Consider the following 17500-nt stretch of genomic DNA (forward strand, 5'->3'; position numbering starts at 1 on the left):
TCGATGCCGCTGAGGACCTCGGGAGCAGTCCGAGATGGATCATCCACTCGGCATTTCTGGCTGAAGATCGTTGCAAACGATCAGCCTTGTCTATTGCATTCCTATGCTGGGCTCTCCCATCATTGAAGATGAAGATGCTTGTGAAGCCAACTCGATTAGTTGAATTGTCCACCATTCACGACTGAATGTGGTAGCACTGTGGAGCTGAGATCTGATCCGTTGGTTGTGAAATTGCTGGGCTCTGTCTATCGTGTGCTGCTTTTGCTGTTTGGCACGCAAGTAGTCCTGTGTGCTGTGGCTTCACCAGCTTGACACCTCATTATTCAGTATGCCTGGTGCAGCTGCTGGAATGCCCTCCTGCACTCGTCATTGAACCAGGGTGCACCATAGAATTTACAGTGCCGAAGGAGGCCATTCGGCCCATCGATCCTTGGAAAGAGCACCCCACTTATGCCCACACCTCTACCCTATCCCCATAACCCCACCTAATCCTTTTTGGACATAATAATAATAATAGTCGCTTATTGTCACAAGTAGGCTTCAATGAAGTTACTGTGAAAAGCCCCTAGTCGCCACATTCCGGCGCCTGTTCGGGGAGGCCGGTGCTGGAATTGAAACCGCACTGCTGCTTGTTCTGCATTACAAGCCAGCTGTTTAGCCCAGTGTGCTAAACCAGCCCCACATGGACATGGCCAATCCACCTAACCCATGATAATGGTAGAGTGGGGGATGTGCTGGGCCATGAGGTTGCAGATTGTGGTTCTATACAATTCTGCTTCTGTTGGCTCATAGTGCTTCATGGATGCCCAGTTTTGAGTTGCTAGATCTGTTTGTCCCATTTAGCACGGTGGTACTGCCACACGACACTATGGAGGGGATCTGAATATGAAGACGGGACTTGTGGTGGTCGCTCCTACCAATGCTGTCATGGACAGACGCAATTGCGACAGGTAGATTGGTGAGAATAAAACAAAAGAGAAAATGCTGCAAAATCTCAGCAGGTCTGGGAGCATCTGTAGGGAGAGAAAAGAGCTAATGTTTCGAGTCCAGGTGACCTTTTGTCAAAGCTTACAGACCGAGAAAGTGGGGAATATTTATACTGTGGAGTGAGAGAATGGAAGATGAGTCATAGCCAAAGAAACCAAGGAGACAGAGTGCTCATGGCAGTCCCCAGAGAGAACAAAAAGTGTGAAAGGCAAAACAGCAGAGAAACTAACATCAGAGGGTAAACAGTGACAGATGTCGATGTGGGGGGAGAGGAAGGGGAAGCAAAGGAGAGAAAAGGTAAGGAAAGTGGGGGGGGAAATATATACAAACTGAGACAATAAAGAAATAAATGATATAAGACAGTTAAAATGAAATGGGATGAAAACAAAGGGGTCGAGGTGGGGCAGAGCTAATCATCTGAAGTTGTTGAATTCGATGTTGAGACCGGAAGGCTGTAGCGTGCCTAACCGGAAGGTGAGATGTTGTTCCTCTAGTTTGCGTTGAGCTTCACTGGAACATTGTAGCAGGCCAAGGACAGACATGTGGGTATGGGAGCAGGGTCTTGTGTTAAAATGGCAAGCAACGGGAAGGTCGGGGTCCTGACTGCGCACAGACCGAAGATGCTCAGCAAAGCCATCGCCCCGCCTGCGTTTGGGCTCTCAGACATAGAGGCGACCACATTGGGAACAGCGAATGCAATAGACCCGATTGAAAGATGTGCAAGTGAAATGCTGCTTCACCTGGAATGAGTGTTTTGGGTCTGGAATGTTAAGCATGGAAGAGGTAAAGGGGCAGGTGTTACACCTTCTGCAATTGCATGAGAAGGTGCCATGGGTGATGGGAGAGGTGTTGGGTATGGTGGAGGAGTGGACTAATAGTAATAATCATTTATTGTCACCAATCTGAAGCTACTGTGAAAAGCCCCTAGTCGCCACATTCCAGCGCCTGTTGGGGAAAGCTGATGAGGGAATTGAACCTGCGCTGCTGGCCTTGTTCTGCATTACAAACCAGGGGCAGCACGGTAGCACAAGTGGATAGCACTGTGGCTTCACAGCGCCAGGGTCCCAGGTTTGATTCTCCACTGGATCACTGTGCGGAGTTTTGCGCGTTCTCCCCGTGTCTGCGTGGGTTTCCTCCAGTTGCTTCGGTTTCCTCCCACAATCCAAAGACGTGCAGGTTAGGTGGATTGGCCATGCTAAATTGCCCTCAGTGACCAAAAAAGGTTAGGAGGGGTTATTGGGTTACGGGGATAGGGTGGAAGTGAGGGCTTAAGTGTGTTGGTGCAGACTCGATGGGCTGAATGGCCTCCTTCTACACTGTATGTTCTATGTAAACCAGCTGTTGAGCCCAGGAGGGAGCGGTCTCTGCGGAATGCTGACACGGAGTGAAGGGAAGATGTGTTTGGTGGTGGCATCACGCTGGAGTTGGCGAAAATGACGGAGGATTATGCTTTGCATACGGGGGCTGGTGGGGTGAAAAGAAAGTCAAGTAAGCTTTTCCCTCATGTTGGTGCCCTTACCCCCTGCTGGAATCCTGGCCCAGGCGAATAGCGGTCAGTTAATGCGCTATAGGCTGGGGCTGAAATCTGCGGGGTTCCTGGCCGAGAGATCTCCAGCAACGAGGAACTGGATCAACTCAGCTAGTTATTCACGCAAGCATTCTGTTGCTGACCCAGCATGACCTCCTTTGGAATGCAATCGAGACAACAGTGGGTGCCTGGACATGACGGGGTTGCAGTTAATTTTATCAAGAGGCTATCAATCAGGGTGTTTAAGCAGGTTGTAACTACCGAACACACAGGGTTTGTAATCAGTCGAGTGTCTTTATTTTACAATATCTACTGGTAAGTTGAGGATGGGAAGCAGTTGTGCCAAGGATGCTTTTTCATGGGCTGAGAACAGATTACTTCAAAGTTGATGGACATAAAGCTGTGCACGTTGGTTCATCGGGAAATGACGACGGCCCATGTGTATTTTTATCTTTGGAGAATGGTTGGTGTGGTTGGTCCTCAGCCAGCACTGAAATGGAATGATCTCTAACCGAGTCAGTTCCAGGCAGCTGGCAGCAAGCTCCTGTTCTGACTCCCCATCCCTGCTCACAGGGTTATAATTCCCATTCCAGTATCGTGCCTGAGTGACAACTCGCCACAGTTGTGTCGGTGGGCTATTCGGCTAACGGAGCATCACACTCCAACCCGACCCTATGCTTTTAAAAATATATTTTGAATACCCAGTTATTATTTCTTTCCAAATTAAGGGGCAATTTAGCGCGGCCTATCCACTTAACCTGCACATCTTTGGGTTGTGGGGGTGAAACCCACGCAGATACGGGGAGAATGTGCGAACTCCACACACACACACAGTGACCCGGGTCCTCAGCGGTGTAGGCAGCAGTGCTAACCACTGTGCTGCCCTAGCCCGACCCTATGCTTGCTTAAAATCAGGAAATATTTCGCAGAGAATCTCGGTTTGGGTGGTTTGTTACTGAGTGATCTCAGTTTCTTTAACGTTTGGTCCCTTTCGTTCATACTATTTTTCTGAAAGAGTGATCCATTCACTTTTCAAGTTTAAAAAAAAATAAAAAAATTAAGAGTACCCAGTTCTTTTTTCCCCCAATGAAGGGGCAACTTAGTGTGGTTGATCCACCTACCCTGCACACCTTTGGGTTGTGGGGGGCGAGGCCCACGCAAACACGGGGGGGGTATGTGCAAACTCCACACGGACAGTGACCTGGGGCCGGGCTCGAACCCGGGTCCTCGGCGCCGTGAGGCAGCAGTGCTAACCACTTCAACACCATGCCGCCTCTTTTCAACTTGTAAGATATTCATTTAATATATATTTTTAAATGATACTTTGCGTTCTGCTTCCACCATTTTCTGTTGGTGCAGTCAATCTTCATATTTAGAGAGACTCCACTCTTCCAGCATACGTTTTGCCTTCTGGTTACCAAACTTGTGCATTTTGAGGAATAGTTTATCCTGGTTTTGCTTTTTCAAAGCCACTCACTGTTTTGAGCACCCAATTCTGATTCCTCGGTCCTTTGGCTCGTGTAGAGACCTCCGGTTTCTCAACTCCTGGTGATTAAAGCCCCACATCTCTGCTATTATCCCAGTAAATTTCTTTCCTATGCTATAACTGTCTTGCTGCTATCTAAAGGCAGCCAACACAGGCCATGATACTCGAGCTAATGACTTGCACAGGCGTTGCGTTATCTCTTTGCTTTTGTTGCTCAATGAACCTGTTTATAAAACAGGGCTCTTATCATTGCTCTCCCACTTTTGAAGATGTAGCTTCAAAGTATTTGTGCCCGCTAATCTCTTCAAGTTTTATAGCTTAGCTGTGTTTCCTATCCTTGGCTTTTCTCCTGATTTACCTTATCGGGACTGTTTATAATTGTGTTCCCCTCAGATCTCTCTTCCACCCCCTCCCGCCCTCCCCCGTTTCTCCACGTTCCATTAACTGCGCACAGTCATTTTCTTGTCGTTCACGCTTTTGCCTCGGAATCACAGTCCAGGACTTTAGCACAAGAATCTAGGCTGTAGGTGTACTGCACGTCTTTCGAATTGGGCCTTAAACTGAGGCCCCGGCTGCCCCCCCATATAAAAAAAATCCTGTTGCATTATTTTGAAGAAAAGTATGGGAGTATCTATTTCTTAATCTACATCAGAAAAAGGGAAATTGTCTGGTCATTATCTCCCTGCTGCTTGTGGGATCTATCTGTGTGCAAATTGGTTGCTGCGTTTCCTACATTATAACATGAAAATTACTTCATTACGTATCAAGTGCTCAGAGAAATCTGACGATTGTGAACGTCGCTTTACGAGACTTTCATTGTATCTTTTCAATCTGCAAACGTTGCTGTCGTGTTGCCAATTCTCCTTTTCTCTTTTCTCCCACCTAGAGGTGCTGAGACCAATTGTAGTGTCCCTACTGCCATCCTAGGTGACCTTGTAACCAGCTGAGCTACTGGACAAAACTGTGAGTACAACTTTTACGTTGTCCCTCTTGGAAGGAGAGAGCTAATTGATATTATCCTATCCCGCCTGAAGGATTTCTTCAACTGCAGATTTGCCTGAAAGGAAACCTTCAAATTTAGTTTAAACATTTTCAAATCTGCCCCATCTCCTCCCAGCATAGTGCTACGTTTCTTGGTGCCGCCCTTCTCCAATTGCGGGTCGCAGTGGCCGTGCGGTTTAACTCTCCTCCTTTTCCCACTGCTCAAGTTATTTATAGGAGAGCACGGTGTTGACTTACTGAGCAAATTGTGGGGATGCCCAAGGTTAATGTGGTGGGAGCTGCTATGGTGATATCCTTCAAAGCTACTTTATTTCTCCTTGTAAGCTTCAGCCAGGCATTACACTGAAGCTTTAGGAAATGGTCTTTGTCTGGAGGTGGCAGCCGTGCTTCTCCCGTTTTGGGGAAAGGGGGCAGCTGTATTCTTCACACCAACCCGCGTATCCAGAATATTGACCAGTGGGAGGAAGTATGCAAAGCACTTTATTTTGGCATGGCTGGCCAGTGCGATTCCAAAGATTCGTCACGTCAGCTTTTGCGTGTGAGAGAATTAGCAGGGCAGATTGGGAAAACACGAAGAAGGGGGACACTCATTCCAACTCAAATGGGTCAGCAGGGAATGCAGAGAAGTTTTGATGTGCTGCATGTCATGAAAAATGTGATGGGACAGTGTCATTGGGCTGAATGGCTTATTTTTAAATTCCTGTGGGTCCTTGCGGTGCTGTGCAAGGGGAATGGGCGTGTGAAGTATCTGTCGGCATTGTCCCTCGACCGTCTCACAGCTTCACAGTGCCCCAGCCTATTGAGACTTTATTCTGGGTCAGTTGACTGCGCCGTCACTATGTCTTCACTCGCAGGGCTCCGAGTTTGGTGCAAACCCAGTTTGGGAAAGTGAGTTAAGATCGCAAACTTAATCTTCACCCCCTGCTTCTTGTTCGGTGCAAATTTAGTGCAAGTTTGTCAGCCGGCAGTAAAGGATTTTTGTTCTCGTAAAGCTGTGTGTAACTTAATTGATTTGATTCCACCCCTTGTGCACTACAGCGGCAAGTGGCCGTTTCATATGTCAAGTTTGTCTGCTTCTCGGAGAGAAAGCTGCAGCTGGTGTTCCGTTTGGGCAAAGAATATGTGCCCACCGCCTCTTCCCCAGCCCAAAACCTGGTGCCGGTGATGAGCTCAGCTGACCCAGCAGAGAGCCCACTTTGAATTTCTCAGTTACTCGCTGGTTGACAGGATTGCTGACAGTGGTAAGCCACATTGCGGGTGAACAGTGGGCCCGTTTCAATGGCCAAATGTCAATCCTTTGTGTGTAAAAAAAAAAGAGGAGTTGCTGATGTTTTTTTGGCCCCCTTCCATACAATCAGTAATCTGGTTGCAATAGAAAGTTGTATACATTGTACTAAGTTGGTTAGCCAGTTATGCCTTTTGATTATGCCCTTATTAAATGTGGCAAACAAAGGTCTGCGGCTGTGTGCCAGGCTCGGGTAATTTTACACAGCGAACAGATTGCACAGTATCTGCTGACGTCACCTCGGCCTCCATTTCTTGCTATTTTAAAAAGGGATTCTGGGGGCTGTCCCCAAACTTTGTAAAGCTTCAAAAGCATGCCTGTTGTCTGCGTAAAGTCATGCAGGATTACTTTTAGCTCCACTTTTAACTGGGGAGTTGAAACTTTTGAATACCCAATTCATTTTTTCCAATTAAGGGGCAATTTAGTGTGGCCAATCCACCTACCCTGCACATAGAAAATACAGTGCAGAAGGAGGCCATTCGGCCCATCGAGTCTACACCGACTCACTTAAGCCCTCATTTTCACCCTATCCCCATAACCCAAAAACCCCATCTAACCTTTTATCACGGCCAATCCACCTCACCTGCACGTCTTTGGACTGTGGGAGGAAACCGGAGCACCCGGGGGAAACCCACGCAGACACGGGGAGAAGGTGCAGACTCTGCACAAACAGTGACCCAGCGGGGAATCGAACCTGGGACTCTGGCGCTGTGAAGCCACTTGTGCATCTTTGTGTTGTGGGGGCGAAACCCGCGCAAACACGGGGAGAATGTGCAAACTCCACACAGACCGTGATCCAGAGCTGGAATCGAACCTGGGACCTCTGCGCCGTGAGGCAGCAGTGCTAACTACTGCGCCACCGTGCTGCCCTATTTTTGGAAATATTTTAATTCAAATTTAAACAATCTCACAACACAACATTTCCTTTAAAAAAACATTTTTTGAAACTTTAGAGTACCCACTTTTTTTCCCAAATAAGGGGCAATTTAGCCTGACCAATCCACCTACCCTGCACATCTTTGGGTTGTGGGCAGACACGGGGAGAATTTACAAACTCCACAAGGCCAGTGGGCCGGGATCGAATCCGGGTCCTCAGCGCCGTGGACTACACAACATTTCCAACTGAAATAACACCGAAGCAACCCTACAAACCCCCCCCCCCCTTACCCGTTAGTGACAACTAGCTCTCCAAAATGTAACGTAAACAGACCCTATGTCTTGTGGAACCCCTCACTCGTCGCCCTGAAGGCAAATTTCACCTTTTCCAAACACAGGAACTCCATTAAATCCCCCAGGCACACCGAGGCAGAGGGCGCAGAAGCCGACGTCCACACTGTCGGACTCGCCTGCAAGCGATCAACGAGGCAAAGGCTGGCACATCTGCCCCCGCACCCGTCTGCAACTCTGGCAAGTCCGGCACCCTGAATATGGACCCCAGGTGATTGGGCTCCAAGTCCACATGTAAGATTGACGACATGGTGCTGAAGAAGGACCCCCAAAACCTCCTCAACTTCAGGCAGAACCAGAACTTATGCACATGATTGGCTGGGCCTCTCCCGCACCACTCATATTTATTTAGTTAACTGAATTTAAATTCCCCAGCGCACTTGGTGGGATTTATTTTGACTGCAGGATTTCAGATTATTGGTCCAGGTATCTGGTCTACTGCATCAGCATCATGACCACTGTATTACTGCACTATTGCATTGCTTCACGTTGCACAGCAACTCTAGAGAGGGTCTTGTTCTGTTGTAGCCAAGACTGAAAGCTTGGTTCATAGTGAAATAGCAGACCAAGTACTGAATCTCACCATCTTTCTGGCTTGTTGTCTCAGGGGGTTTAAGGACAGAATCTAGTTGGCTGGAGCTAAGGAACAAAAACGTGCAAGTACATTACTCAGTGTCGCCTATAGGCCACCAACACGTGGGAAGGATGTGGAGGAACAAATCTGTAGGCAAATTACAGAGAAGTGCAAACGTTGCAGAGTAGTTATAATGGGGGACCCAAATATTGACTGGAATAGTGGTTGTTTAGTAGGCAGGGAGGGCAAGGGTTTCTAGAGTGCGTTCTGGAGAATTTCCTACAGCAGTGTGCGCCTAATCCAACAAGAAAGGAGGCACTGCTGGACCTGGTCCTTGGAAACCAGGTGGGCCAATCTCAGTAGGGCAACATTTCGGAGGCGGTAATCTCATCAGGTTTACCCGGCGTGGGTCACTGTCTGTGCGGAGTCTGCACGTTCTCTCCGTGTCTGCGTGGGTTTCCTCCGGGTGCTCCGGTTTCCTCCCACAGTCCAAAGATGTGCAGGTTAGGTGGATTGGCCATGCTAAATTGCCCTTGGTGTCCAAAAAGATTAGGTGGGATTACGGGGATAGGGTGGAGGTGTGGGCTTAAGTAGGGTGCTCTTTTCAAGGGCTGGTGCAGACTCGATGGGCTGAATGGCCTCCTTCTGCACTGTAAATTCTATGAACTAAACAATGAACGTTGATGGTGGAAATGGACACGGGGAGATCCAGGTTAAGAGTGATTAACTAGGGGAGAGCTGACTTCGATGGGGCAAGAACGGAGCTGGGCCTGATAGACTGGTGCCAAAGGTTGTTGGGAAAAACTGTGGCAGAACAATGGGCTATCTTCAAGGAAGAAATGAATTGGGCACAGTCGCAGCATGTTCCCTCAAAAGGGAAAGATAGGGCAAACCAATCGAGAACTCCCTGGATGAACAGGGAGATCGAAATTAACACACAGAAGAAAGCGTGTGCTTATGACAGGTATCAGGTAGAAAATACAATTGAGAAGCAAACTGATTGCAGAAGGTTCAGAGGGGAGGTGAAGAAGCAAAGAGAGATTGAGAAAAGATTGGCAGGCGGCTTAAAAAGGAATCCCAAAGTCTTCTATAGGCACATAATAGTAAAGGGATAGTTATAGGGGACTCTATAGCAGGGGGCACAGATAGGTGCTTCTGTGGACGGGAAAGAGAGGATGGTATGTTGCTTCCCTGGTGCCAGGATCAAGGATGTCTCTGAACGGACACAGGACATCCTGAAGGGGGAATGTGAACAACCAGAGGTTATAGTACACATTGGCACTAACGACGTAGGCAGGAAGAGTGATGTGGTCTGCCGAAGGAGTTCAGGGAGTTAGGCAATAAGCTAAAAAGCAGGACCTCTGGAGTTGTAATCTCAGCATTACTCCCTGTGCCACGTGCCAGTGAGGCTAGAAATAGGAGGATAATGCCGCTAAATACGTGATTAAACTGGTGGTGTAGGAGGGAGGTTGCAGATTACTGGACCACTGGGATCTCTTCCGGTGCAGGTGTGACCTGTACAAGAAGGGCAGGTTGCATCTAAACTGGAGGGGCACCGATATCCTGGCTGGGAGGTTTGCTAGAGTCACTCGGGAGGATTTAAACTAGTTTGGCAGGGGGTGGGAACCAGAGCGCAAGCTTCAAAGGTGTAAAAACTGAAGGGGGGACAGAGCACAAAAATAAGAGAACAACATCACCCTGTCTGCTCAAACACAGTGGTGGGAAGTGTATTTGTTTCAGCGCCAGAAGTATAACGGGTAAGGCAGATGAACATAGAGCACTTATTAGTACTTGGAATTACGATGTTGTGGCTATCACTGAAACATGGTTAAATGAAGGGCAGGATTGGCAGCTGAACGTTGGAGGATATAGATGCTTCAGGAGAGATAGATAATAATAATCACTTATTGTCACAAGTAGGCTTCGATGAAGTTACTGTGAAAAGCCCCTAGTCACCACATTCCGGCGCCTGTTCGGGGATGCCAGTACAGGAATTGAACCCGCGCTGCTGGCCTTGTTCTGCATTACAAGCCAGCTGTTTAGCCCACTGTGCTAAACCAGCCCCCAAGAGGAGGATGAAAAAGGGGTGGGGGGGAGTAGCATTATTGGTGAAGGAGAATATTATGGCTGTACTGCAGAAGGACACCTTGGAGGGCTCAAACAATGAGGCAATCTGGGTAGAGCTCAGGAACAGTAAGGGGGCAATTGCAATGTTGGGCGTTTATTACAGGCCACCCAACTGCCAGCAAGAGTTAGAGGATCAGATAGGTGGAGAGATTTTGTATAGGTGCAAAAGTAACAGGTCGGGGATTTTAATTTCCCCTATAAGGACTGGGACTCGCTAGGGGTTTGGATGGGGCAGAGTTTGTAAGGTGTATCCAGGAAGCCGCCTTGGTGCAATATGTAGATAGTCCAACTTGGGAAGGGGCAGTACTGGATCTGGTATTGGGGAATGAGCCTGGACAGGTGGTTGAGGTTTCAGTTGGGGAATATTTTTGGAGTAGTGACCACAATTCTGTAGGTTTTAGGGCACTTTTGGACAGGGATGAGGGTAACCCTCGCGTTAAGGTACTAAACTGGGGAAAGGCAAATTACGATAACATTAGACAGGAATTGCGGAATTTGGATTGGGTGCGGCTGTTGGATAGTAAATCAACATCAGACATGTGCGAGTTTTTCAAGTGTCAGTTGATTCGGATTCAGGAAAGTCACGTTCCTGAGAGAGCGAAGGATAAGTATCGAAAGTTTAGGGAGCCTTGGATAACAAAGGATATTGTGAACCTCGTCAAAAAGTAAAAGAAGACTTTTGTACGGTCTGGAAGGGTGGGGACAGTCAAAACCCTTGAGTATAAAGAATGTAGGAAGGTACTTAAGCGGGGAAATTAGGAGGGCGAGGAGAGTTCATGAAAGGTCCTTGGCAAGTCGGATTGAGGTGAATCCCAATGCTTTTTATTCATATGTAAAAAGCAAGAGGGTGGCTAGGGAAAGGATGAGACCACTTAAGGACAGTGGGGGGAATCTATGTGTTGAGCCAGAGGAAATGGCCGAGGTACTAAATGAGTACTTTGCATCAGTGTTCACTGATCAGTGTTAAGAAAGGGACTTTGTGGAGGATGATTCAAGGGTAGGGTTTGTGGACAGTCTGAATCATGTTAACATCGAAAAGGAGGACGTATTGGGTCTTTTAAAAGATATTAAGGTAGATAAGTCACCTGGGCCGGATGGGATTTATCCCAGAATACTGAGGGAAGCAAGGGAGAAAATTGCTGGGGCCTTGGCTGACATCTTTGTTGGCTACAGGTGAGATCCCAGAGGACTGGAGAACAGCTAATGTGGTACCACTGTTTAAAAAAGGTAGCAGGGATAATCCTGGAAACTATAGGCCGGTAAGCCTCTCGTCAGTAGTAGGTAAATTATTGGAGAGAATTCTCAGGGACAGGATTCATACCCATTTGGAAACAAATGGACTCATTAGCGATAGACAGCGTGGTTTTGTGAAGGGGGGTCGTGCCTCACTAACTTGATCGAGTTTTTTGAGGAGGTGACAAAGATGATTGAAGATGATTGATGAGGGGAGGGTGGTGGATGTTGTTTACGTGGACTTCAGTAAAGCCTTTGGCAAGGTGCCTCATGGCAGACTGGTACAAAAGCTGAAGTCACACGGGATCAAAGGTGAGGTGGCAAGATGGATACAGAACTGGCTCGGTCACAGAAGGCAAAGGATAGCAGTAGAAGGGTGTTTTTCTGAATGGAAGGTTGTGACTAGAACAGACAGTGCAGAAGGAGGCCATTTGGCCCATCGAGTCTGCACAGACCCACTTAAGCCCTCACTTCCACCCTATCGCCGTAACCCAATAACCCCTCCTAACCTTCTTCGTCACTAAGGGCAATTTATCATCGTCAATTCACCTAACCTGCAGGTCTTTGGACTGTGGGAGGAAACCGGAGCGCCCGGAGGAAACCTACGCAGACACTGGGAGAACGTGCAGACTCAGCACAAACAGTGACCCAGCGGGGAATCGAACCTGGGACCCTGCCGCTGTGAAGCCACAGTGCTATCCACTTGTGCTACCGTGCTGCCCTAGTGGTGTTCTCAGAGATCGGTGCTTGGGTCTCTGTTGTTTGTGGTGTACATTAACCATTTGGAGGAAAATGTAGCCGGTCTGATTAGTAAGTTCGCGGATGACACCAAGGTTGGTGGAGTAGCAGATAGTGTTGAGGATTGTCAGAAGATATAGCAGGACATAGATAGGTTAGAGACTTGGGCAGAGAAATGGTAAATGGAGTTTGATCCGGACAAATGTGAGGTAATGCATTTTGGTAGGTCTAACATAGAGGGGAAATATACCGTAAATGGCAAAACTCTTAGGAATATAGAAAGTCAGAGAGATCTGGGCGTGCGGGTCCACAGATCTTTGAAGGTTCCAACGCAAGTGGACAAGGTAGTCAAGAAAACATATGGAATGCTTGCCTTCATTGGACGGGGTATCGAGTATAAAAACTGGCAAGTCATACTACAGTTGTATAGAACCTTGGTAAGGCCGCACTTGGAATATTGCACACAATTCTGGTCGCCACACTACCGGAAGGATGTGGAGGCTTTGGAGAGGGTGCCGATGGGGTTTACCAGGATGTTGCCTGGTCTGGAGGGTGTTAGCTATGTGTAGAGGCTGAATGGACTAAGACTGTTTACATTGGAAAGACGGAGGTTGAGGGGCGACCTGATAAGAGGTCTACAAGATTATGAGGGGCATGGATAGAGTGGATGGGCAGGCACTCTTTCCCAGGATGGAGAGGTCAGTCACCAGTGGGCATAGGTTTAAGGTCAGTGGGGCAAGGTTTAGAGGACATGTGCGAGGCAGGTTTTTAACGCAGATGGTGGTGAGTGTCTGGAACGCGTTGCCAGGGGAGGTTGTGGAAGCAGATACATTAACGGCGTTCAAAAGGCATCTTGACAAATACATTGATAGGATGGTATAGAGGAATACGGCACAAGGAAGTGCTGAGGGTTTTGGCAAAGGTTGGTATCCTGACCGGTACAGGCTTGGAGGGCTGTATTGTTCTTTGTTCTAAAAGGAGAAGATTTGGGAAATGTATACATGAGGCAGGGGGCCTGGCTGAGGCATCAAATGAGTACTTTGCATCCGTCATTACCCAGGACGTAAATACTACCCAGGCCATGGTGACAGAGGAGGACTGTGGCGGTATCCCATACAATCCCTACACTGCAGAAGAAGGCCATTCAGCCCATTGAGTCTGCACCGACCGTCTGAAAGAGCACCCAACCTAGGTCCAAACCCCATCCTATCTCTGTAAGCCTACCTAACCTGCACATCTTTGGACACGGGCAATTTTTTTTTAGCATGATCAATCCACCTAACCTGCACATCTTTGGACTGTGGAAGGAAATCGGAGCGCCCGGAGGAAACCCACGCAGACATGGGGAGGACATACAAACCTTTCACAGACAGTCACCCAAGGCAGGAAGTGAACCTGTGTTCCTGACCCTGTGAGGCAACAGTACTAACCACCGTGCCACACTACTCCGAGGACTGGAGAATTGCAAATTTTACACTCTTGTTCAAAATGGGTTGCAATTACAGTCCAGTCAGTTTAACTTAGGTGGGAAAGCTTCTAGAAACAATTATTCCGGATAGAGTTAATAGTCCCATGGAAAAATGTGGGCGGATTAGAAGTGCCTGCATGGATTTCTTAAGGGAAGATAGTGTTTAGCTCACATTTCTGAAGAGGTAGCGCAGAGGGTTGATGAAGATAATGCTGTTGATGTTGTGTATATGGACTTCCAAAAGGCGCTTGATCCAGTGCCGCACAACCTAGCGGTGCGTAAGAGCACAGCTCACGGGACAGAAGGACCAGTCGGAGCCTGGATACAAAATTGATGAGGAACAGAGTGATGGATATGTTTTGGGCTGGAGGAAAGTTAAAAGTCAATCCGCCTCGGGGTCGTTATTGGGACCCTTGCTTTTCCTAATTTTTATTAATGATCCGGATCTTGTTGTGCAAGGGACAGTTTCAAAATTTGCGGATGATACTGAACTTGGAAGTATATTGAACTTGTGAAGAAGATAGTGTAGAACCTCAAAAGGACGGAGACAAGTTGGTGAAGTGGGCAGAGAAGTGGCAGATGGTGTCCAATGCGGAAAAGTATTAGATTAATTTTGGTAGGACGAACATGGAAAGACAATAGATACAAGGGGTAAAATTGTTAAAGGAGTGCAGGAGTAGAGGGACCTGGGTGTATTGCGTGTAGATTATTGACGGGGACAGGACAGGTGAAATGAAATGAAATGAAAATCGCTTATTGTCACGAGTAGGCTTCAATGAAGTTACTGTGAAAAGCCCCGAGTCGCCACATTCCGGCGCCTGTTCGGGGAGGCTGTTACGGGGAGGTGGAGAGAGCAGTTAATAAAGCATTTGATATTCCGGGCTTTATTAATAGGCGCTTAGAGTACAAGAGCAAAGGAGGTCATGTTGAACTTGTACAAGACGCTAGTTCGGCCTCAGCTGGAATATTGCCTGCAGTTCTGGGCATCTCACTTTAAGAAGGTTGTGAAAGCATTGGACAGAGCGCAGAAGAGGTTTACAAAAATGGTTCCAATGATGAGAAATTTCAACTATTAGGATAGATTGGAGAGGTTGGGACTGTTCTCCTCGGAGAGAAGAAGGCTGAGAGGAGATTTTAATTGAGGTGTTCAAAGTCACGAGGGAGCTGGACAGAGTAGATCAGGAGAAGCTGTTCCTGCTCATAGAAGGCTTGAGAACGAGAGGGCACATATTTACAATGTTTTGCAAAAGAAGCAAATGTGATGTGGGCGAAACATTTTCAGAGTGGTTGGGTCGAGAATGCACTGTCTGCAAGCGTGGTGGAGGCAGGTTCAATCGAGGCATTCAAGAAGACATTTGATGATTTAAATAGAAACTTCAGCAGTCAAGGGCATTCAGCCTCTGATCTCCGGGTAAGCGTTCTCCAAGGCGGCCTTCAGGACGCGTGACAACGCAGAATCGCCGAGCAGAAACTTATAGCCAAGTTCCGCACACATGAGTGCGGCCTCAACCAGGACCTGGGATTCATGTTGCATTACATTCATCCCCCACCATCTGGCCTGCGAAATCCTACCAACTGTCCTGGCTTGACACAATTCACACCTCTTTTACCTGGGGTTACTCCATCTCTGGATCTGTAAAGATTTAATCACCTGCTAATGCTCGCATTCCAAGCATTGTCTGGCATCTTTGAATCTGTCTATACATATATATTATATATGTTTCTGGAACATACCTCTTCATTCACCTGAGGAAGGAGCAGCGCTCCGAAAGCCAGTGACATCGAAACAAACCTGTTGGACTTTAACCTGGTGTTGTAAAACTTCTTACTGTGCTCACCTCAGTCCAACGCCGCCATCTCCACATCATAAATAGAAACTGTGCAGGGCAAAAGGCAGGGCAATGGCACTATGTCATAATGCTCATTCGTAGGGCTGGCGCAGACACGATGGGCCTCCTGCGCAATAACAATTCTGCATTTCTGTTATGTTTGCTCACCAGCTATGGGTCTATTTTAAGATGCTATTTTGCACTTGTGCACCATTCAGCGTGGGTTGGTTTTGATTCCAGAATGTTTCCTTCTCAGGGCTTCTAACCATTACTGATTGGTTGTTTGACTGGCAGAGCGATACGTGCTTGTAAATACTGTATAATCGTGGATTTTAACTCGTCCAGATTTTCCTTTTCAAAGACTTCATTCTGCCTTTGGTGGATTGAGTGTAATTTTCCTTCTGGGTTTTTGATATAAACCTGCGTGGGTCCTTCATGCCTACTCTTCTGTGATTTAAAATGATAGGTTTTGATAGTGGGTACAGAGAGAATATTTCCACTTGTAGAAGCATAACCCAAAGCCATCAGTAGGAGATAGTCGTCAAGAACTCCAATAAGAAGAAATGTATTTTCCCAAAAAGTGGTTGAAGTGAATAGTATAGATGCATTTAAGGCGAAACTGGGCAAGCTTCTGAGGGTGAAGGGAATAGAGGGTTGCAATGATAGATAAGATGTGTGATGAATATAAAAAATTGTCATCCTTCATAGTTTGCATTTTTACAGTAATATTAAAGCCTAGACTTCAAATGAAGTTACTGTGAAAAGCCCCTAGTCGCCACATTCCGGCGCCTGTTCGGGGAGGCTGGTACGAGAATTGAACCCGTGCTGCTGGCCTGCTTTACAAGCCAGCTATTTAGCCCACGGTGCTAAACCAGCCCCATATAAAAAGCCATCTTGCCTTTTTGCACATGGAGCTCATGTTGTAACCGTTGGAGCCTGGCTAAACGAATCAGGGCACATCTTGTAACAAAGAGGCAAAAGAATGCTGTGTGCTTTGAGTGCAGCTGGTGTAGCTAATGGGAGGGGCTAGGCCTGTCTTGTGAAAGGAGTTGCTTCTAGGGCTCTAAGCTGAGCAGAGGATTTTCAGCTTGGTCCTAAAAATACAAAGGATTCTCTCTCCAAGGACTCGGCACCAAGATAAGCAAGTAAGAGACTTCCGGTGACGGCGGGCGGGAGGCGGCCGCACAATGGAGGACTCCCGTTCGGGAACCGCATTTTCGGGGCTTAAAGCCCGGCCCCAGGGTCCACGGAGGCGGCAAAAGCAGGGAGAAGGCACAGAGGCAGCAGAGTGAAGGCACAGTGAAGAAAAACGTCGAGGGTGAGCAAAAGAACGTTCGTAAGGAAAACAGCTGAAGGTCCGTCGGGGAGTGGAAAGGTCACTGCTGGGTCACCAAGGAAAATGGAGGCTGGAGCACCAGGGGAGGCCGCATTGCTTAGGGCTGAAGAAATAACTACGGTGATGGCTGCGGAATTCGAAAGGCAGTTTAAAAAATACATGGAGACAATGAGGAAGGAGATGAGAGAGGTTGAGTGTGCTGGTGGAGGAGGCGATTTCCCCGGAGACGAAGGCGGTGGTGAGCGCAGTGGCGGAGGTGCGAGAGCAAGACGTTATTGCAGCACGGTGATCAACTTGCCTCGATGGGGAAGGAGATGGACATGAACAAGGATCTGCGAGGAAAAATGGAAGACCTGGAAAACAGATCCAGGCGACAGAATTTGAGGATTGTGGGGCTGCCCGAAGGAGTTGAAGGACCGAGGCCGACTGAGTATTTTGCCGCGATGCTGGTGAAACTATTGGGGGAGGGGGAGAATCACTCCCGATATGAACTGGATCGGGCTCATCGGTCGTGGAGGCCTGTACCAAAGGCGAGTGAGCCGCCAAGGGTAGTGACTCTGTGCTTCCGTAGGTACAGTGTGAAGGAGAAGGTCCTGAGCTGGGCCAAGCAGAAGCGGGTGGTGCACTGGGCTGGAGCTGGTATACGTGTATAACAGGACTTTACGGTGGAGCTGGCGAGG

At 47.9% G+C, this 17500-nt stretch overlaps 1 protein-coding gene across 5 annotated transcripts in view; it reads left to right on the forward strand.

Annotated features, from left to right (window-relative positions):
* Window positions 1–17500, forward strand: part of LOC140404728 (GRB10-interacting GYF protein 2-like) — a 140629-nt gene that overhangs the window by 34999 nt on the left and 88130 nt on the right. For 4 of the 5 annotated variants that reach the window (XM_072493409.1, XM_072493411.1, XM_072493413.1 and 1 more), the window contains exon 4: window positions 4888–4964. The gene's annotated coding sequence lies outside the window, so the exon portion shown is untranslated. Of the gene's footprint in view, window positions 1–4887; window positions 4965–6097; window positions 6245–17500 lie in introns of those variants that run through there. The other variant, XM_072493410.1, reaches the window with a different exon arrangement.

This window comes from Scyliorhinus torazame, chromosome 31 (assembly GCF_047496885.1).
Source record: "Scyliorhinus torazame isolate Kashiwa2021f chromosome 31, sScyTor2.1, whole genome shotgun sequence".
NCBI lineage: Eukaryota > Metazoa > Chordata > Chondrichthyes > Carcharhiniformes > Scyliorhinidae > Scyliorhinus > Scyliorhinus torazame.